This window comes from Jaculus jaculus, chromosome 4 (genome assembly GCF_020740685.1).
Source record: "Jaculus jaculus isolate mJacJac1 chromosome 4, mJacJac1.mat.Y.cur, whole genome shotgun sequence".
Taxonomy (NCBI): domain Eukaryota; kingdom Metazoa; phylum Chordata; class Mammalia; order Rodentia; family Dipodidae; genus Jaculus; species Jaculus jaculus.
This window is the reverse complement of record NC_059105.1, coordinates 79,382,058-79,405,871: the sequence shown is the minus strand read 5'-3', so window position 1 is coordinate 79,405,871 and position 23,814 is coordinate 79,382,058. Positions and strand designations below refer to the sequence as shown.

The 23,814-nt window shown below is 42.8% G+C and overlaps 1 protein-coding gene across 5 annotated transcripts in view; it reads right to left on the bottom strand.

Moving 5' to 3' along the window:
* Positions 1-23,814, bottom strand: part of Rbms1 (RNA binding motif single stranded interacting protein 1) — a 219,607-nt gene that overhangs the window by 115,250 nt on the left and 80,543 nt on the right. Inside the window, exon 1 of one of the 5 annotated variants that reach the window (XM_045148004.1) lies at positions 17,708-17,776. The exons of the other annotated variants lie outside the window; for them this stretch is intronic. The gene's annotated coding sequence lies outside the window, so the exon portion shown is untranslated. Of the gene's footprint in view, positions 1-17,707; positions 17,777-23,814 lie in introns of those variants that run through there. 5 annotated transcript variants of the gene reach the window in all.

Sequence of the window (23,814 nt, the reverse complement as noted above, 5' to 3'; positions counted from 1 at the left end):
CTCTTTTTAAAATTTTTTAAAATTTATTTGCAAGCAGAGAGATAAAAGAGACAGACAGAAAGAATGGTTACATGGATGCTGGGGAACTGAACCTCGGTCCATTGGCTTTGCAGGCAGGTGCTTTAACCGCTAAGCCATTTCTCCAGACATCTTCAGATGACTCCTGACCACCAATAGGAAACGTCTCCTATTTCTAAAACTACACCCTTTGACCACATCCACCCTCCAGATCCTCCTCAACATCTGCTGAGCCAAGAAATTTCTGCTGCTAAGTCCTAACACTGCACCACTGCACAGCAACCGTCCCTTGGGCACTAGACAGCTCCCCTCTGGTTGGCATGATGCAAGCTCAAGGTCCAGCTCTAGGGCTTATAACACTATGAATTTCCCTAGGTCAAAACAAATATAGCCCCATAAGTACATATCTTCCTTTTGAGAGGCCTTCCACAGCATCCCTCCTGTACAGTTCAAGCACCTTCTTACTCTTGCTCAGGCAGAATTGATCACAAATGTGCTCATTTTCCAAACTGTCTCATATGACTGTGGTGAAACTTCAGAAAATGACTGCTTTGAAAAACCCAAGGACTTCACATCGGGCAGAAAGTGTGCATAGCACCTGGAGGTGCATTCCCTGACACGCAGCACTGCCAGACACAGGAACATTCTCGCTGGCATAATGTCTGATAAGTATGCCTAATTACATACTTTTCAAGTCAACTGACCCAAGAAAATCATGTTTTAAATATAGTATAGAACAGGACTTGGCAAGAAAATGAGAATAGTACCAGCAAATATTATGCTCCTAAAATATGCAAGACATACATAAAGACAGTATTATAAAGAAAGGTCCCAGTGCTCAAACGTAATCAACAATCTAGTGGGCAAAGAGAAGCCTGACCTAGAATATTAAACATAATTACAATGAAGCAAAAGAATGAATATGTATATATATATTCATTCTTTTGCTTCATTGTAATTGTGTTTATATATATGTATATATATATATTCATTCAATATATTCAATATATAAATATATATCTTCATTCTGGAGAATGAATGGAGAGATTGGCTGGAGAGATGGCTTAGCAGTTAAGTGCTTGCCTATGAAGCCTAAGGACCCTGGTTTGAGGCTAGATTCCCCAGGACCCACATAAGCCAGATGCACAAGGTGACGCATGCATCTGGAGTTCATTTGCAGTGCTCAGAGGCCCTGGTACGCTCATTCTCTCCCTCCCTCTCCCTCTCTCTCTTTCTCTCTCTCTCTCTCCCCCCCTCCCTCTCTTTCTCTCTGTCTGTTGCTCTCAAATAAGGAATAATAAATTAAACAAAAAATTTTAAAAATGTGTTTTCCATAATAAAATGTGAAGAAATTATTTTTAAGGAGGATAACAAAAGGCCTGTAGTAGATTATATGTACATCTTTAAATTCTTGCTTACAGCAAAAGATACTTAAGATTTAATACCATCTCACATCCTAACACAACTAGAGTTCAAAGCAGCTTCCAAAACAAACTTACAGATGGGCAAAAATGTCCATTTATAACATGGACAACTTACCTAATAACTACAAGAACACGGCCTCACTCCCCTGAGGGAATCTGATGCCTGAAGGGCGGTGGTACTACTTATTCCATCGCAGCATGAAGGGCACAGGGGTTTTTCTATGACACCCACACCATTTCTGAGATGTGGTAGATGTAAACCGTACCATCAGGGCATCTGACCTTCTGTAAGTCGTAAGAACTTTAGAGGAGAATTTAGAGACAAATAAGTGACTATTTGGATGGCCTACCAACAGTTTTAGGGAGAGGAGGGAAAAGAGACTTCAGGAAGCAGGAAGGAATTTCTGGCATGAAGGGTAAATGGACTCTGGCGTCCATTCTCAAGGTCCCAGATGACTGTAGAGGTTGGAAGTGGATGCTTCCAGAGCCATTTCCATATTTGAACTATTTTTTAAAAGACCTACCTTTGAGGGCCCTGGCTGAAACTAAGGAAAATTGGCGAAACAAGCAAGGGTGTTGCCTTCCTGATGAACTGGATACCAGTACAAGGGGGAAGGAGACCAACACAGAGAAAAATCAATGCCTACCAAATCAGAGAGCCAGAGCCCCAGAGGCCCCCAACACCTCATCACTGAAGCAGACCAAAAATGAACCCAACAAGGCTCAGGGAAATTTTGCGGAAGAGGGGGCAGGAAGAATGTCAGAGCCACATGTTAGGTCATGATATACAGAGATATTTATCATACCAATAACTGTGGGCTAACTCCACAATGCACGACCCATACACCTCAACAAGGAGGGGCCAATGGGAAGGGGGTAGGACACAGATGAGCCTAATAATGGTACCAAACTGCCTGTACTTGCAGAATAGAAAACTAAAAAAAAAAGAAAAAAAAAGTTATATTGAGGACCCCACAAAAAAAGACCTACTTTTGAATTTACAAGTTAAAGACCTCACAACAGCAACCTCTCTTGCATATTCTATACAATGAGCACTGTATACTACTTCCTCATGGAAGGTAATGTGGCCACAGGGTGTTGTTAAGTTTTTTGGCTTTATTTTAGACACATCTACATGTCCAACAAATGAATTCTGCCGAAACTGAATGAATGCTTGGCACCAGGCTGCTGTGGTTTGAATTGTATCCCCTCAAAGAGACTGAAGTTATTGGAACATGATCTAATTATAGACCGAGTCTTTACAGAGGTAATCATATTCAAATGAGGTCCTAATCCTAGTGAGACCCTGGTGATAATCCTGCACACAAGGTCCCCTCATGACTGATACATGTGGAAAGAGAGGAAATGTTGGGCACAGGGGCAGGCACACAGAGAGAATGTCACACAAAAAAGACCAGAACTGTTGCCACAGCCAAGTAACCATCGGAAGCAGGCGCCGAGGCAGCAGCGTTCCAGAGCACCTACACAGGGCGTGCAGCCAGTCCAGTACCCTCCCTTTACACCAGAATTCCAGCCACCAGACAGGACATGCTCCAGCAGCCCCAGTAACTAACACTCGGGTGCTTGCACAGTTTGCTTGGGACAGGTTGGCTTTATAACTAGTAAAACAAGAATTTTACCCCCAAAAAATGTTCAGAGAAAAAAGCTTAATGTTTTGCTCCCATGATAAAAATCCTAACTTTCTCGCCACTTTAGAATTATGAACAAGTCTTCGGAAGTCAAAATGAAAAATAACTTGGGTATCACTGAGTACAGGGACATAAGAGCCCTCCCCAAATAGAATGAAACAACATAACTATCTCAAGACCGGGCTCTAAATCCAAATCCTTTTGAGCAAAGCTAAGACTGAGACCTACCTACACACAGCTTCATTTGTTGTTCAGACACTGACCAGGCTATGAAGCATTATTTTCCTTTGCCTTAGGCTTCATTTTCTTTCCATCCCTCCTGGGCACTTTTTTGTAGAAGTCAACAAAAAAAGAAAGATCTTATAGATTAGGAGTCAACCAGCTATGATCTGCAGAGCAAGTGCCACCCTGAAGGGTTGATAACATGACCATGCCCATCCAAGGATCATCTCAGGCTGCTTTTGAGTTGCAGAATTAGAATCAGTGTAGAAAAAGGGAAATTTGGGCACAGGGACCTATGGTCTCAAAAGTCACAGAAAACCACTTGTCAGTCCCCCAGTAGACAACTCATGAACTGCACAAACTCTGTGACTGTCTCCTGTGATTTTCAATAATTCCAGCCCTACAGGCCCAATATTGTATATTTGACTAGAGGACAGTGGAAAGAGGAAAGGGCCTTTCAGAGGGTGAAATGTCTGTTTGGAATTCTCTGAAGCCTCTAGTTTCCTAGCATCACTCTTAAAGGACCAAAATTCAGATTTAGTAATGAACTGATAAAAGAACATGCAAGATAGGCCTCCTTTTACTCTCTTGTGCCTCACTACCTTAATAAGCAGCTTGATGCAGTCAATTAAAGGGGAGAATGACTCAAAGGTGACAGCTAACACAAAACAGCTGAGAACCTTGTTTCTATCCTGGAATCAAATCAAATGTACTTCAAAGAAAAGTCATTTGAATTCAAGACAATTAGAGTATGACAGTTACGTATTATATATGTCCCTCCTATATAATCTGGAATATTTGGACCTCATAGCATTAATTTTTACCTTGTGTTTTATTCGAATATCTATTCCACTGCCCCTTTTAGACTAAAAGGTTGAGATTAGAACCACTAACTTGATATTTCCTTCAGGGGCTAATTCATGCTTGGGGTAAAGTATGAACTAAATGAATGGTAATGTGGGTTGGGCTTGCTGGAGAAGGTCCAAACCACAATGACAGTCAGGACACAGGGGCTCTACTCACAAATAAGCTAGGAGATGAGATGCCAAAATATCCTCACACCCAAAGTCAGTACTGAGAAAAGTGATCTCTTACAAACCTTTTGGCACTAATGCCCGATGTTTCTTTTATTATGCCACATGGTATAGCTGACATCCCTTCAGATCACTTCATCCACAACTATAGTATCATGTCACATGACTCACTCAAGTAGTAGACATGAGGGTTTCCAACAGATTAACATTTTTCTTTCAGATTATTGGTTTTTGTTTTGAGACAAGGTTTCACTCCACAGCCCCAGCTTGACTAGAACTCATGAACTCGGCCTCCCTCTGACTTTCTAGTGCTAGAATTGTAAGACTATACCACCATGCCTGGGATATACCAGTTTTCCTTAGACTAACTAACTATGGACTTTAAAATATATTTCTAAAGAAAAAGAAATTTACAACTACACAATCAGTGTCTGAAATAGCTCAATGATAGAAAAAAAAATCAGTAGATCAGTCATTCATGTTTTTCAATATCACATAGCAATTAATTCCAGATGGGCTTTCAGCATGGTGGGGTTGTAAAAGCCTTAACTGTGGACTCTTCTACACAGGAACTTAGAGCTAGAGACCCCAGAGTTGTTTGCAGAGTTTACTCTGCATGCTCTGCTCTAATAAGACAAGCAGGAAGAGGCTACCAATATGCAAATTTGTTTACCCACAGCCAATTCTATCAAAAACATCAAAACTAACTTAAAAGGACAAAATAATATTCATTAATAAAGTAGTGTGGGGTTCCCAGATCGCAGATATTTTAAATTAGGATGATTTCTCAAGTCAGTTATCTTGATTTAATAGATGTTTTAAGAAGTAATAAAAGTTGATCTTAAGAGAGGAGAAATTAATAGCAAAAAGAAATGAAAGCTTGGGGGAGGGGAGGGCAAGGGAGGGAAATACCATGGTTTGTTGCCTGTAAATATAGAAGTTGTCAATAAAAAAATATATAATAAAAAATAAAATAAAAAGAAAGAAATGAAAGCTGACTGACACTGGTTTATTTCATCTGAAACAGGCAACATACCACTGTCAAAGGCCTGCTCAGTTCTGAGAAGGATTTTCAAAGCACCCCTTTAAAACTATTCTTAAGCCCTACCAAATATCTGATAGATATATATTTGAACAGATACACTCTTTAGTACAATTTGCAAAACAGGCACTGGTAGAAGGGTGTGGCATACCTGAACAGTAAAGATGGGGAGATCAGGATGGCAGCGCAGAGTCAAAAGAGCCAAATTTTTCATACTGGGAGACTTCACATAAACCACTGGGTATCTTTGGGTTTAAATTCCTTGAGTGTAAATTTGAAGGGATGGATCAGGTAATTTCTACTACTCCTTCCAAAACTGCCAAGTGTTAAAAGTTCCTTTAAGTATAGTGTTTCCCAAACTGTTCCAAAGATCTAGCTGAAAACATTCCAGGACTAAGGGCATCCATGATCAAATAATTCTAGGAAACCCATGAAATACATAAACTTGGACAAATGTCCTTACTACAGGGCTCTGGAAAGTTTTCTGCAAATTAATATTGTTACTTTCCTGGTAATGCTATGTGGCATGTGATAATGTCCAAGTCTCTTTGAACGCTGTGCATTTTAATTCCTGGAACACTTTCAACATTTAAGAGAACCCAAGTATCTCAGTGGACACAAGGAAAAGCAGCTTCAAACAACAAACTTCATGAATTTAAATCAAATGCCAAAGGCACAAAACACTCCCTTGGAAGCTTAGGCCATTCATTCCAGATACCTCAGCACCTCTGTGTTCACACGTCGGGAAAGCGAAGGACAGATGTAAGAATCATTTCTATTTTCCCCGGGAGAGCTGATGTCTTGTTTCGGATCTTCCTTACCGCACTGCTAACACGCAGGAGAGAAGGGTCCCACTGCCCTTCCACAGCTCCACTCGCAGGAGTTCCATGGACCACACTTCATGCCTCTCCTTGGTGTAAACTGACATGGGAGGAGATACCCCAAGGAATGAGGGAAGAAGCCAGAGTACCTACGTCGGAGAATGTGTCAAGCTGTCACACGTGTGACTCCACCTAGTCCCCTCAAGAGCCTTAGGTGGCTATTGTCCCTAGTTTTGGTGCTGATAAACTTAAGACCTCGAAAGTAAACTGCTCACAGCCACAGAACTACTGACGTTGAGAGATCCATACCTACCTCTCCCTTTTTTTGTCTCTCAAAGCAACTTGGAATGTTTTCAGACGGTGTTAGCGAGTTTTTGTGCGTAAGTTTTGTTTTTAGGTCATGGTTAGTTGGAAACTTTGAAATATGATTTGAAGCTGAGTATGATGGTACAGGCCTGTAATCCCAGCACTGGGAAGGCTGAGACAAGAGGATTATGAGTTCAGAGCCAGCCTGGACTACAACGAGAGGTAAGGTAGGATATGGTAAGGGAAAGGGAAAGAGAAAAGGAAAGGGGAAAAATTACTATTTATGTAAAAAATATATGTATATACATGTCTCTCTCTCTACACACACACGTGTGTGTGTGTGTGTGTGTGTGTGTATGTATACATACATACATATATATATATATATATATATATATATATATATAGTCATATATACATACACACATATATTTTTACACACATACACATACATGGCAATAGTTACAGGAAGGTGTAACTCATGCTAGTACTTAAGCTCTGCATTTTGGTAATTTTCACCCCAGTCTGCAGATGGAGCCAAGCAGACAAATACTATTCTCTAACTTAATTGTCCCAACAACTCCACAAGGGAAGGTCATGGTTTTGTGCCCTTTCCCTCATGCTGGAAATATAGGAATGAGGGTCTTAGAATTTATTGTACCTTCAAGTTTTTTGTTTGTGGTTTTCTTTTGATTATTTGTGTTTTTGAGTTAGGGTCTCATTCTAGCCCAAGCTAATCTTGAACACATACTGTAGCCGGGCTGGCCTTGAACCTCAAGGCCATCCTGTCTCAGCCTCCGCGGTGCTGAGATTAAAGGCATGCATGACCATGCCAGGCTGCCTTCAAGATTTTGACCTTGAATTGGTAAAGCTTCTCCCCCACCCCCCTTTACCTCTCCAGGACTTTGCTTTGTATCTTGGGAGAACCTACATTCCTATCTTTATTCTGATCCTTCATCCCTTCTCTTAATCTCAGTCTCTTTAGCCTTCTTAACAACACTCTCAATTTGTATACAACTGGTATACACCAAAGCCAAACTCCATTTAAATCCATTACCCAGACTTTCCCCACTTATTACTGAAGAAAGACCAGGATACCTTGTGCTCTCTCAGACTGTCGGGCCCTCTCTACAGCTTACCCAGGCTTCCTCTCATCAGCTTCAACACTCACCGACCTCCCAAAGTACAATCCCTCAGAATCTTTTCTTTTTGTCACCCTTCTCAAGCGGAAGTCCTCTTTCCCGGAATCCTCCCTTTCTCTCTGGCAACAGATGACCTAACATTTCACTGGCCTTTTTCCTTACCATCTCACTGTCTCAGACATAAGTCATCTTCTGTCACTATTGCAGTCAGAAAACTGAGGAGATCCCATTCCTGGAGGACTAATATTGCCTCAATCTTTCTTAAAAGTGAAACCTATTTCAAATTGCTGTTTTTTAGTTGCTTCTTTTTTTTTTTTTTTTTTTTCCTAGAGCCTAAAACCACAGTAAGTCTTGTGTCAGGGCTGTCACTGCCTGATTGGAAGAGAATTTCCATGAGACACACCCTCTTCACTCATCTACTCTTTCAACTCTTTGGAATGTGCTTCTTCCTGTTCCCTCCCCCCACCTTCCTGCTCCATGGCACACATAGTACTCTGATGAAACCCGTTTCTAAAGGCATACAAAGACCGCACCACACAGAGTTCTAATCACCGCTCACTGGCTCTTTGTCTTCCTTGACCTCTGGGTAACCATGAACAGAGCTCACTAGCTGTCTTTCTACGGGTTCTGTTATTTCTGTCCCCTCTTTAGGCTCACCCTACTGTTTCCCAGTCAGAACCTGTGCCCATCAAGGTCTTTTTTAATCTCTTGATGTCTCTCTCTCCCTGGAGTGTTATAATTTATCCCAGTGCACTTTTCCCAGGCCTCCAGTTCTACATGTCTTACTGGATGCTAAAGACTTCTGCCTGAGATGGTTAAGTGAGGAGAGTAATATACAACTACTGTGGCCAAATTAAAATGGTCCAGAAACGATTTGCTCACACTACAATGATGTTTATTATTAGCTCCTTCCCCACTCTCTCTGTGATTTGGCCACGTTCCTTTTGAGAGTGGAGAGGCTATAACCTAATCAGTGGACATGTCATGTCACATGTGTATTTTGCTCGAGAGTAGCAGGATCTGGGGCAACCATGAAAAACCCACTCATCCATGGGAGGCAGCCTCCACGCTGACTCAAAGAAAGCAGTGAGGGCAGAGGCAGTCCACTTCCCAGGTTCCAGATGGGTACTTATGTAGCTCTCTCTGGAATGCTTCTTCCCTGTAAGAAATTGCTGCAAAGTCTACGGAACACTTGGCATTCCTGGTGTGGACACAGAGTGCCAGCAGTAGAATTTAGTAATCCCACCCTCATTATTGTAATACCTAAATAATAAATAAATAAATAAAAAGTAGAAAATCTCTACTGGGAAGGCTGAATTCTCCTCATCACTGAGCACAAACAGAGCAAGCAAGACTCAAAGTTTCTGTTTCTCTATCATCAAGACTAGAAACCCAAGACCTTCTTTTCATAAAACTCTTCCTTCACACCCACAAAGGTCAGGAGACAAATCCTGTCTATTCTTCCTGCACAGTACCTGACTGTGATCCTTAGCACACATTCACATTGCCTTTCCTCCTTCCTCTGTCTGTGTTAACAGTGACCAAGCTTTCGCAGCTCAGAGTTTCCTCTCATCTGTTCTAGCAACCTTGATCCCATTGTCCTTTGCCCTCTAACCCCTACCCAGCATCCCGCCAGGCTGAATTCTTAACTAGCCTCTAATAACGCCTGCTGTTTTCTCTCCTAGCCTCTACTACGTTAGCTTTCACGATGCCACCCAGGTCCCATCTCCTGAATTAGAACGTTGGTATCATCTTCAAGCCCTCTTTCACATGCAATCACAAAATCTTTCAACAGACACAGATTGGTAAAAGCTATGAACTCTATCTACAAAACAGCCAATGGATGCAACGTTTTAAGTACTGATTTAGGACCTCTGTGTTCTCAACAACCTAAAAAATGTGGTTGCTCCTCTTGTCCACAATTTAACTGCCTTCTTCTGGGTCTTCCATATCTCTCAGCTGGTTCAATAGATAGCTATTCTTGGCCAGACCCTCCCTGGCCAACACTTTACTTCATAAAGTTTCATGGTAGTTGAAAATCCACGTAGCTTAAGCTACACATTCAGGAAATACAGTGTTTCTGAATTTCAGTTAAACTTTCAGTTAAGCAAAAGAAATAGCCTACTGTGAGTTCCTGGATACATCTGACCTATAAAATTGAGAATACAAAGTAGAAACAAAGTACTCTTCAGAGTTTTAAGTATAGCAATAGTAGGGCTGGGCCGATCATAAGCTCTTAAGACCACAAAGGTGATTGATAAGCTCCTCTGCAAAGAGAGAGACAAAGAACAGAAGCAAAGGAAGGTGCTAGGTAATGGGACAGATCTGAAGAGGAAAATGAGATACAGTAATCTGAGTTCACGCAAAACAATGAGCTTTGAATTTGCTCACCACCTACCCAGTGCCCAAACAATGCTAGCTGCACAGGTATTGTCAACTGATGCATCAATGAGAAAAATAAACCTGTAGCTTTTCTCTCTCAGGGCCCACCTCTCTACTCCTCTATCTCTCTACTCTGGCTCTCAAGCCTTGGAGCCTCTGTAGCACACGACCAAAACTCCCGAGGTCTGTGGTAGTTCCCTTGGGATGAGCACTAACATGTGCTTCTACAGCACTGAATTTATCTGTATGTGAACTGTGCACAGAATACTCTCCACCACATTATACAGTAAAGACACACCTCCCACTGCACTGCCCTTTCAGAACAGCTACAGAGGAGGATGGCAACGAACGTAATCATGAGCAACAGACCCACAGGAATCTGACATAAGCAAACAGTTTTGCTGTATCATATTTCATACAGAAATTAAATGTGTGGCCATATCTGTCCACAAAAGTACTGTAGTTATGTGAAGCCCCTAAGTCAAATGAAACTAGAGAACTGAGATAATTCCTCAGTATTTATAATAGCTATTCTCCTAAAAGGAACCCGAAATATGAAATTACACATACATACATACATGCATATCTGCATTCCCCCCAAGCTCAGTCATATAGATTTTTTAATTAAAGCATTCATTTAAGAGCATATAGGTATATTAACTCTACATATAAAAATAGAAAAATCTTAAGTCAGTTAGTAAAGAATATTAAAAAGAAGTAACTTCCAAAGGCATGGCATAAAAGTTTGCAGAAAATAAGATAGCAGAGGAACAAGAAAGAATATACCTCAAAACTGAGGCATGAGAAACAAGTAATGCCTTATTTTCTATTGTTTCTGGGGTTATCCTTTTATTTTATTATTTTTTGAAGCAGGGTATTGCTTTGCTGCCCAGACAAAGTGGTCTCTCGCCTCTGTCTCCAGTAGCTGGGACTATCTTGGTACTTAGCTCCATACTACTTTTTGAGATTCTCAACAGGAATGAATTATTTGGTGTTTCATCACAAGTTTTAGATGCTGAAGATGACTAAATTTTCTAGATTTTTTTTTTTTTTTTGATAACCAAAGGACGATGTATGTTTACTACAGGAGGAAAGAGGAGCTGGAGGGCTGCAGAAACGATGTAAAGAATCAAGAAAAGTAGCCAGTCATGAGTCTACAACAGTAGAAACAACTTCTTAACATTTTGGCATATGTTTTATTATTTTTTTATTTATGTGAGGCAGGGCCTGATGATGTAGATCAGGCTAACCTCAAACTTACAATCCACTTGCCTCAGTCATTTGTGTGTCACACTTGGTGCCATTTTTAAAAATTACATTTTTAAGACTATACTGTACACATAAACACAAAATAATCTTTCTCAATTTATAATTTGTTTTGAAATTTCCTATGTTGGGATAAAGTGGAGCCAATGGCGATTTCTATGAAGGCGTAACAGCAAGCTGTTCTATCATTTAGCAAGTGTTAAATAACCACAGTTACATTGATGCATTACCTTAATCCTAACATCATCATCATCATCACTATCATCATCATTTGCCTTATCTTGATTCCAGGGAAAGCCTTCTTCCTTTTCTACAGCATACTTATCCTTTTAGCCTTTTGGAAGGCATTAAGCAAAACATTCTATGCAGATGCAAGTTTTGAAAACAAACACCTACAGTTGACCAAGGACAAAAACAAAGGTTTATGTTTCTGAACAATGCAAAGACAGCATCTTTGAAAATCAAACTCTACAAGCAAGACAAAGGAAGATACTCAGGAAGCAGTGATGCAGTATGAATGACCAGCTTCACTGTGTCCTTTTCCATAGTGAAGAATGAATGATCAATGCTCTTTTTTTCCTCCTGCATTTATATACACGTGTAAAATAAAAATGAGAGGTTGGAGGGCTTTCCTTCTCCAAGGAGAGGATAAGCAGCAGAAGCGTACAATATGTGAACAACTGGATAAAAACTGTGAGATCTACTTTTCTATTTTTTAGTTCTTGTTAAAAAGGTGAATGAGAACTTCATTTTCAACCCTTAGTATCTGCCCCCTATTTTTGAGGTTGACCAAACTCTGTAAACACAGTCCTTTCTTTTTTCTTCCATTTTTAATTTTTTTTTCTTTTCTGAATTACTTTATTTGAGACAGAGAGGGAGGGAGGGAGGGAGGGAGGGAGGGGGAGGGAGGGAGGGAGAGAGAGGGAGGGAGGGAGAGAGAGAGAGAGAGAATGGGCTCACCAGGGCCTCTAGCCACTGCAAACAAACTCCCAATGCATGTGCCACCATGTACATCTGGTTTACATGGGACCTGCAGAATTGAACCTGGGTCCTTAAGCTTCACAGGCAAGTGTCTTAACTCCTAAGCCATCTCGCTGGCCCAATAAACACAGTCTTTTCTTAAAGTCTGTAAACATGGTCCATTCTTTAGAGACCAACCATGTCAAGGTCTCCCAGGACCACACAGTGTCTCCTAGGACCACTCTCCTTGACTTGCTCTGTCGGGACTTAGTAATCATAACACCTTCGAAGGACTGACAACAGCCACCTTGCAAAGTATGCACTATTATCTTTACTCAACAGAACCCAAGGTGTAGAGAGCTTATGTGAAAAACCTTGCAAATGGCGGGGCCAGAACTGAAGCCAGGATCTGTCAATTTGGTGGAATGTAGGCACAAACACTGACCAAATGACCTAGGAGGTCCAGATTGAGATGTGATTACTGTCAAGCCTTAAGGAATGTGCTAAGAGGCAACATTTTAGTTGGAAAAATAAGATAGTTTGACAATTTTTTTTTAATAACTAGCTTTTAAAAGTGAATTGAGCTCCCCAAGATAGGATTGCTGGATTTATCAACTAAAAATAAACAGTACAATATATTTGAAACACTGATGCAAATATATATAATTTATCTGAAATTCAAATTTTTACTGAAAATCTAGTAGGTTATCTGACAACCTAGAGGAAAGGCCTTGCTGGAACAAAGAGTACTGACCAATTTCAGCGCCACAATTCCCAAAGCTTAGGTCCGGACATCCTGTGCACCACATGTCTCTGAGAGGCCAAGTTCAGGGAAGTGCTGTGAGGTTCCAGCTGCTCTTGACAGACTTTCCTTTTTTCTTCCTGGTAGCATACACAGACAGCCCTTGATCCCAAAGACCTGGCTCCCTCCAACCAGACCATTTGATTTCCAGGTCCTTCTGTATGTTATGTGGATGTCATAGGGATGGAATAGAACTGAGGTAGAGAGAGGATATGACATTCACTTTTTGGCTGGGTACTTTAGAAACATATTCTAGATATGTGGGGGAAATTAGACCTTCCTCCTGTACCAAAAAATGGCTCAAAAATATGATTAATAGTCTGTAGTGAGTTTTCTTGACAGTTGCCTCTAAAATGAAGAGGGGAGAACTAAAAATGTGTTCAAAACCTGAAGAGAACTATAGAAAATAGAGTATGGAGTCAAAAGGCATGTCTAAAAGCAGAAATGTGCAGTCACTAATGAAGATGTCATACTTTTCAAAGGACTATGGGTAGACACTTAAAACCCAACCAACTTGAATCATATATACTATTGAATGACAAACACACAGACAGTGTAACATTAAGAAGATGGACATTATCCTACTTATACATACTGATTTTATTTCCTCTGCTTCCCCCTACCAATCCTCCAATCTCTGAATATGTTTATTTTTGTGTTAAAAATAAAAAAGCAAACTAGTTGGGGATGGCCTAGACACTATTCCCTAAAATCATTTTCATGGAGAACTTTAATCTACAAACTTTAACAAAACCCAATCTACTAAACACAAATTACTGTGAACAGAAACTTTGTGAAGAGGATTAACCAACAGGTCTGTACGTCATCCTCTAAACAAACACCGAATCACACTGAATTCCTCACGTGCTGCTACACCCAGTTAATCTTCAAGAAAGCAGCAAACTGTGCAAATCTACTTAAATTTAGGAGATAAGTACTGCGCTCACCACAATGAGTAGCATTTGCCAAGTACATCCATGAAGTCAAGCTCAGTGGCAAAGAGAGAGAGAGAGACACCACACACAAATTTCTCCTATCTACTCACCTCCAAAACTCCATTACAAGCCCTAGGCAGCAAACTACTCAGCAAAAAAAATAGGTTCTGTGCATGCCAGGATTTGCAGAAATCAAATCAAATGGCTTCACGAAGTATGTTAAGAAGCAGGTCCAAGAAGTCAGTAAGGACACATGGAGAAAAATAGTAAAAAGTAATTCAAGAAACATAACCCAAAAGAAAAATGGAAATACCCATTTTTAAAAGACCTGTAAGTATACCGACTATTATCCTTTCATTTATCACAGGACAAAAGTCCTAATAAATGGTTTGGTGCTTTGGTTTGGCGGATGCTGATTCTATATGATCAAATCTGATCTGCTTAAGGAATATCATGTATCTTCAAGTCACAGTGCACAGACACAAAACAAACCCATTTTTTTTTTAACTAAGACTTCATCTAGATGCCGACTACTGGACTATCGCTCCACTATACTGCGTATCCCTTTGACCTGGGCTGAGCAGGTGTATGTCTAATGGACTCACAGGCCTGCAATGCAGGAAAATCCTGTTTATCCCAGATCACTCTGGAGAGCAGTGCTCCCTGGTGCCCTGACTCCACCACTTGGGGAAAAGCAGAAGAATGAGTACCGCCCACCTCTGCCTGGACTGAAACTGGCTGGCTCCTACATATGTAAAGTACAGACAGGTTAAAGAGATGAACTGACATAAGGTTGGTCACCAATTGATTTGGGCATCAATGTTGCTTCCTAACACCAAAAACTGGCCATCCAGATCATCCACTCTTTTACTCCATCCTTCTCTTTCTACAACATGATCCAACCCTACCTCACCCCCAACAAAAAGTGGAAGGAACCCCTTCGTAACTTGGGACTTCAGAGACAAGGGCCATAGGTAATGATATGGAGAGCTACATAGGCCTTGACTGAGATGTACGTGGAAGCAGGAGTTTTAGTGTGATGTCTTAAGAGCCAGGGTTCATGTCCTGGCACTGCACCTGGGGTTCACTTTAAAACAGACACTATTATGCCTTATAAGACTGCTGCCAACATGATGAAATCAGTTAACCCATAGAAAGCATTCAGAACAGCAACCAGCAGGTAAAAGGTCTCAAGGATTGTTAGTCCCTACTATTATGCACATATAATAAGAGTGGTTCTGCCTCACTGAATGCACTCCAAAGGTGATTTTTTAAAGTATTCCTTACATTCAAATTTTTTCCTCAAGTAAATTATCTGAAATCAGCTCTAACAGCTGATTAAAATCAAACTGCATTATATACCTAAAAATTGCCAATTCTGTCATCAAACTGAACAAAGCAATATGAGCTGAAAGATGCCAGCTTAACATCACAAGATCTTATAAAAAGCATTAATTAGATTTCCCATTTAGTCTAAGCCAGAACAAAATCACGAAGTCACTCCTGGTAACCAGGTCCCAGAGTTGGAAGTGTGCTTTTCCACTGAATGGCTAAATGCTAACAAAAGAAACCTTTGACTCAAATACCACTGGTACCCAGGGTCTTGTGTCTGTATAATGCCTACACATTCATTTCTTTCTTTGCCTATAGAAAGAAGAAAGTCTGTTTGTTTTTCTGATTCAGTCAGCCCTTTTAGTCTTTGAATCTAAGGAGAGCTCTGTGAAAAGCGAGCATCTTATCAGCGTGCTCCAGCCAGCAGGCTGTCCCCCCTCCACACACAAACCTCCATCCCCTCTCAGCAAAAGGCCTCGCCCTCAGAGCCTTTTCCCATTTCAGAGCTAACACCCTGCTGGGTTTTGACAACAAATAAATGAATACACAAGGCCCTAACATAATTAGCCATCTTTTCAGGTAGAGAGAGGTGGGCAGGGGAAGGAGGGGCTGGGAGAATATTTATTGTAAATTGGCTTCACTTCTGAAGTTGATGTCAGCATGCAACATCTGAGGGCACTTATTTTAAATGAAGCCACATGAAGTGAGTTTAGAGATGCCTGTTTATGAATTCTGACAATACTGGCATGTATGTTGGCCCAGTTGCCGATACAAATTTTATTTTATTTTTTTAATCAAAAGAGTGGATTTCTTAATCCAGGTAAAAGTTGCAGTGACTTCCACATGGAGGACACACAAACCACAGTGCATTTGTTGCTTTTACAGGGAAATTAGCATACCAAAAAGAAAGAAAGAGAAAGAAACCCTAAAGAGTATAAAACAGAAAATACTTTTTTTGCACTGCCAAAATACTTCAGATAGACTTACACTATGACACACTTTTTAAAAATGACTTGTAGAAAGAGACTAAAGACTGAATCCTGTGAACATCCCCAGGAAAGCCACCAGGCATCACTGTCATTAGGTCTAGCTTTCAATAGAACACCGTCTGCATGGGAGGATTCAGTTTGCTCATATCATTATTGGGATAATAACTTAATTGATTTGTCTCTGTGGCTAAGGATGTAGACAGGAGATTTATTATGGAGGAAAAAGATCTGCAATCCTGCCTTTGATTTTTCAACAAGCATTTTGCCACTGACCTCTAAATCAGTTTAACCTTTTCTAAACAGACCTGCACATTTTTAACATAATTTAAAGCTAGGTTTTGTTATTGCTGCTGCGGAAAGGCGCTGTGAGATTTATCACAACATGGCTTCAGTAACCTTCTTTTAAAAACAAGGATGAAAAACAAAACAAAAGGCCATAACTATAGGCTCCAGCTCCACTCCTTTCCCCGCCAGGGGATTCTGATCTAACCGCTCAAGTGCCTTTGGCGTCCAATCTGCTAAAAAATGTATGAAACCGAATTAAAATAGGAAAAGGCGTGTGTATGACTCAGGCTTACCCCAGTATCTCTGAAACTAGGATGTCACAGGATTTCCCTGTGCTTCTGAAAACTGAAAACCTTGAGAAAGTGACAGTAGAAGTTCCTGTTTCTTTTTCTTTTCTTTCTTTCTTCTTTTTTTAAATAGGGAGGGGGCGCGCGCGAACGCACACGCGCGATCTCTCTCTCCCTCTCTCTCTCTCTCTTCCTCCCTCTCTCTCCCCCCTTCCTCCCTCTCTCTTCCTCTCTCTCTCCCTCCCTCCCTCCTTCTCTCTCTCTCTCTCTCTCTCCCCCTCCCTCCCTCCCTCCCTCCCTCCCTCCCTCCCTCTCTCTCTCTCTCTCCCCCTCCCTCTCTCCTCTCTCCTCTCTCTCTCTCTCTCTCTCGTCTTCCGGGTTCTCTACGAATCAGACAGGTTCCAAGTGAAGCAGCCAAACCGATGTTCAGACTCATCCCCGCACTCCTCTCTCACACAAAGGTCTCCGGGAAAACCCCAAACTTGTTGCGGAGCCGGACGAAGCCCCCCACCCCGGCCCGGCCCCGCGCGCCCGGGTCCTCGCCACCTCCCCGCCCTGGTCCCCCCTCGCCTCTCCCGCTCCTCCACGTCCCACCCGGTCGGTCGGGCCGGCCGGGACCGGGGCATCTGCGCGGCTCAGGGTCACCGGGCCAGGGCGGTCCCCGTCAGCAGCCTCTTTTCGGAAACCAGGTCACCGCCCAGCCCGCTTTCCCCGGGCGGCGGAGCGCAGCCGGGCCGGGCCGTGCCGAGCGCTGCCTCCCTTTGTGGAGCGCGGCGGGCGGCCTCGGCGGCATCCCCGGCCGCCGCCTCACCTGCTTGCGGTAGGGCGTCCTGCAGCTGCCGCCGGGCCCGGGGTTGCCGCCGCCGCCGCCGCCGCCGCCGCTGGGGAAGATCATCGCGGATCGCGGCGGGCGCGGGGCCCTGGGCGCGGGGGAGGAGGGCGCGGGCGGGGGCCGGCGCCGCGGCCGCTTCGCTCCGGGAACTCCCTCTCGCCGCGCGGCGGCGGCCGGCGGGGGCTGCAGCCCGGGACTCCGCTCGCTTGCTCGCTCACTTCTCGGCTCCGGACCTAAAAGTACGGCGCGGCACGGGCGGCCGGCGACACTCGAGCAGCTCCGGGGGCCGCCGCCCTGCGTGCCATGGACCGGACGGACGGACGGACGAACGGACGGACGGAGTTGGCGCGCGCGGAGCTTGGCGGCGCCGCCGATTCTCCCCGGCGGCAGCGGAGGAGCAGCGCCGCCGCGTCCCCACCTACCACGGCCTCAACCACCGCCCCGAGAGCGCGCCGGCCCGGGGGCGGGGAAGCGGCCGCGCACCGCCTCGCGCCGCGCCCAGACCCGCCCGCCCGCTGGGCGCCGCGCCCGCCGCTCGGCCCGCCCGCCGGCCCCCAGCTCTCGGCCTCCCGGGCTCGGGACCCCGGGTCCTGGCTACGCGGGCCGGGGCGTCGCTGACGCCCCCGCTCCCGTGCAATGGTTGGGTCTGGCTCCCCGCGTGCGGCACGTTCCTGGGAGCAGCCAAGCCCCTTCCCTTCCTCGGTTTCTCCCGGTGGCCCAAGCACTGGAGGCAGCTTTGCTCCCCACTTCGAAACCCCTTTTAAGGTCATCGCTTGGGGAGTCTCACTGACACTTGGATAGGAAGCACCTGACCACCATGCTTCCCATTCCTCCATGGCCGGTACTTAGACCCCTGTCTAGTAAAGGTGCGGATAATGACTCCTACTTCCACAGAACAAGTCAGCCTTCGGCACAGCTCAGCAAATCCTTGTTTTCCCCAACTCACATGCTACAGTTTTACAAAGAAAACCGGGCTCCTCACCCCAGCCCCTCACCCAAACGCACATGGGAAACTAGTATTTCAATCCCTCTGCCAGAGTGACAAGCTTCGCTTCAACGTGACAGTATCAGAAAGACAGCGAAAATCATATAGAGCCATCCGTGGGGAAGCCTGCCCTCCCTGAAAACAGAAAGAGGCAGGAAGTAATTTCCTTTGTTTCCCAGTGGAAATGATCTAAAACTACTCTTCCAGCTGCCCTTTGCTCCTCTGTCACTTCTCTGTGGATGTATAAGACCCAGAGCCTCCGAGATGCGGAGATGCCTAGGCCTCGTTAGCAAGCGGTCAGGGCGCGTGCATCATCTCCGGATAGGCCCCTGGGACAGGTTGCCATCTTTCAAGTTGGCTGGTTCCAAGGCAACACCTCTATAGTACGCATTACAGAGGTCTTCCTTGGCTTCTAACACCTTCCTAGAAAGGCCCATCTGCTATGATCATAAAAAAGTTCCAGCCTAAGAGGTGAAGGGACTCAATTTCTGGCTGGCTGTCACAAGGAAAGCAGTTTCCTTTTGGGACATCCACTTTTTAGCAAAGGTGTGGCCATTCAAGGGCTTTCCTGGCAACACGAAATTGAAAAATACTCAGTCCAGATATCCTGCTGACGACTTAGTAGGCTGCTCCCATACTCCCCAAAGCTCCAACACCCTCCAGTGAAAGTAATGAGAATTAGTAAATTTCGCCTATTATAAACAACCATTTACACAAAACACACATGGAATTCCTTATTCTTTTCACTTTAAAAAAAGGCAACAAAGGAATGTATTCTGAGCAGAGTACTAAGTTTGCAAGGAGCAAATAAGAACTCACTAGACAATAGTCACAGAAGAATATCTGTCCCTTAAAGTGATTAGCGATCAGAGCAGAGCTAGCTAACTTTCAGAAGGGAAAAGTATAAGGAAGTATAAAGTGCACAGTTTTAGTTACAACTGTTCAAATTGAAAGTGCTTTTTCCCAAGGACTTATTACTGCTCAAGGCACGCACCTCCCACTCTCATCAGCTATCATGACTGGTCTCTTAGGAAAACCATCATGAAAACCAAAGAGTAAAAGCATAGATTAACTTTTTTATAGTTTTGTTCTCAGATCATGATATTCCAGGTCATGACCCACTGAATCCTGTGCTATTCCTGAATGTCAACACTTGATGGGATAGCCTGTGGCAGTTCTACAGGTAAGGAGATAATTTTAAGACATGGTAAAATTTTGCTGGGCATGGTGGCACATGCCTTTAATTCCAGCACTCAGGAGGCAGAGGTAAGAGGATCAACATGAATTTGAGGCCACCTTGAGACAACATTGTGAATTCCAGGTCAGCCAGGGCTAGTGAATTGAAAAACCAAATAAAACTTTAAAAATTTAAATGCACAAAGAATTCTGATACTAAATAGTAAGATATATTAAAAATACTAAAAGAATATTTAAAAGACTGTCTTTAAGACTACAATAAATATTTAAAATTCAACAACATAGAATATGTAGTATAATGATGAATGGTCAAAAGAAGTGAACATAGGCATGCGTTTTTAAAATCCAATTCCCACCAGGGTTCAAAAGTTCCAAAGTTAAGTAGATCTGTCCTCTTAACTAAGTAAAGCATTATAAAGAGGGGGAAAGCTTGATCTACAATGTTCAAAAAGCATATAATATAATGAGGTCATTCAAATCCAAAGGCTCCAGCTTAAGGAAAATAACAACAATATGAAACCGTTTGTATAATGTGTAATTAATTATAGAGTGTTCACAAGCACGCAGCTGTAAGAACAATCACAGGGCTCATTTTAGTGAAGGTCATCTATAACAGTCTACAGACCTTTGAGACAATATTTTAAAGCAGGAAAAGTAATGAAACAGCCCAGAGAAACTGTAAGTTGTCGGGTGAGAACTGGAGCTTTAGAGCCTGTCCTGGAGCCTCATATCCTCGTGGAAGGGAAACCAAGACGATGGTGGGGGCTGTCCTACATCCTTCCCCCACACCTGAGCTCCTAGTAAAGCTGTAAGAACCTGCCCCAAAGACAGCTGATCCCCACACTGGCCAGGGACCTATGACCTGGCTGGGGTTGAAAACATGAGCAGGATCAATCTGATTCTCACCCTTGGGAATTTGATTCAGAAAACTCCAAGGGCTGAACCAGCTAGTAACGAGGCAGAAACAACATGAGTGCCAGTGGGTAGAGTAGAGGCCACTACAAGCCAAAACCTATGCAAGCCAAGGTTATGAGGAAGCAGAAACTATGAGTAAACAGGAAGCTGACTGGCAGCAGGCAGAGAGTAGTAGAGCAGAAGCCAGGAGCAGATGAGCACTTCCCAGAGCCGCTTTGTCTCTTCAGACTTGCAAGCCCTCAAACACCGCGTCCACATTTAAACAACATCCCACCCAGATGGGCTTCAGGAATCTGAACTTTGTAATCCAAGGGACAAAAGTGAAACAGAGCCAAACATGTGGCCTCATATTCTAGCTCCTTGCTTAGTACTCACATGGACTAGGGCAAGTTTCATGGCCTCTCTGGGTCCAAGAATGTCTGCATGGGATTGTACACTGAAAGTACCATATACCAAAAGATTGCCAGACTCAATAAATTGCAGCTGTTATTATTGTTTATCCAGGCTTATATTAGTGGTTTATAAATGTAAGTGGGTGGGCTGTATCATTTATGATGCTTAGTAAGACTGACTGACCATCACAAAACAGGGACAAGGGTATAGAGAAACTCGATGGCAAGCATAGAGAGGAAACAATAAAGAAGTAAATTTCCACACCTATTTGTTAAATGACATGCTCTCTAAGGCTGTATAACCACAATGTCAACAGGTAAAAACAAAACAAAAGTCTAGCAAAAGGTTTATTTCAAGGGCTGGAGAGATGACTTAGCAGTTAAGCCTGCACAGCCAAAGGACCCAGGTTCGATTCCCCATAACCCACATAAGCCAGTTGCACAAGGTAGTGCATGCATCTGGAGTTTGTTTGCAGTGGCTGGAGGCCCTGGACCACCAATTCTCTCTACCTGTCCTGCTTTCTCAAATAAATATAAATAAAAATATTTTTTAAACCTTTAAAAAAATTTTAAAAGCCTTACATGCTAAAGCTTGCTTTTATTCATTTATTGACAAGTTTTCTGTAAAGAAACTATGTTGTGAAGCAGAACTACTTCACGAGAGAAGACTGGGCAATATCAGAGCCTGTACTGTGTGCAGCGGGTGGAGCGGACAAACAAGGACCAAGGATGGGGCAATGTACGTGCAGAGGCCCACCAGCTCCCAGGGGAGATGCAGACAGGTGAGGAGGCTCCTACTGGAATCTGAGGATCTGAGATGAGAAGACATTTATCCCATAGCAACTATTTTAAAGTGAGACTTTGATTTTTTTTAAATCATTTACATTTTCATTTCACATCCACAAAACAGTCCTATGACGATGGAAAGGTTATGAGGGTAAATGTGCTGATGAAGGGAAAAGGTAAGAATACCCATTCACACACCCAAAGAGCTCAAAAGTAATACCAGACTCGGGTTAAAATCTAGACATATGTAGGGTTAAAAGAGTCAGTCGTGCACACTCCATTTAGCTTGTAATGATAGATAAAAAAAAAAAACAACCAAAAAACTTATAAATGGTGCTCCAGTTCCCAACTAAGTACTTGTAACCGCTATAACACCAAAGATGCTGTGCACCAAAAATTCAAGACCTTACGTGGAAAGTTGCCAGGTGAGTGGTTCAGACAATAATGTGCTATGGGAATCCACAACAGGGAGAGATAGATACAGGATGTACATGAGCATGGGATGGTCAGCTGTTTTAATGTTTTGTTTGGGGACTGCATAGGAAGAAGCACAATGTGGATGACCAGAGAAACAGAAATGGAACTTGTAGGCTGGTATGAGAAGTGGCGAAATATGAGGTTATCAAAGCTGAGATCATCACTAATTGATAAGCTCCCTAAAAAGAGAACATTTGCAAAAGAGGAACGTTTGAATCAAATGGCTAAAACCGAAGTGCAGTGAAGAAGCTGATCCCTGAAAAAGCGGCTGTCCAATGAAGAACAGAACACCTCGCTGGCTTTGGTGGTTCACACCTTTAGTTCCAGTGCTTGGGAGGCTGAAGTAGGAGGATCACTATGAGTTTGAGGCCAGCTTGGGCTACAGAATGATGTCCAGATCAGTTTGGGCAGCAGTAAGACACTGCTTCAAAATACCGAAAGCATATAAACAAACAAAGCTTAGCACGCCTCTACCACGACGAGAGCTGCCCATCACTATGCTTTGTGCTCCTATCACTCGCTGGAGCTTCACAAGGACCCTGCTTTATGTGAGTCAGATTGAAAACAGAAAGGAAAAAAACAAAACTTCGCTCAACAACATGTTCAAATTACAACCCTTAGCACATAAAATATAGCCACACAGAATTGGTTAGTGTACGTAGTTCACAGTGTGAAGAAAATAAAATACAAAACTATTCACATTTAAGAGTCTGTGTTTAAAAGCTCACAAACTTCTGGCTCCTAGCAAATCAGAAGAAAAGTATATGGGATCAGCAAACTCTTTATTTCCTTACTTTCCTTGTATAAAATAGAGCTGATAAAATACCATATTTCCAAAATAGAACAATAGTTTCTATTATTTAATATTTTGCATTTAAAAAAATCTGAAAAATTTATTCTAGACATAAAGTCCCCCTAGACACATACAGAATTGCATGTTTATAAAAATTAAAACACCACAATAAAATAAAACCGTAGCTATAATCCTAGAACCTACATAGAACATCATAAACATAGCTGTACTCTCAAGAATCTGACAAGAAACCATGTTTAAGTGACTCTTAAACCTCCTAGTGAGCAAAGTAGAAGAAATCAGTTTTGCCCTGCAGCTGCTTCTCTGCACAGACTTCACTAGCCTGCTGTCATCGATGAAGTAACTACTTTATTCCACACATTTTCTAAACACTACACACACTATCCATGGGAGAAGGACTGCCCCGTTTTACTCAAAGTCACAGATCCAATCATGGTTTTAACTTTCCTCTCTCCAAAGTCCTGTCTCCAATAGTCCTAACGATGGTTATATTACTATTAGCTACTGGTGACATACAAGT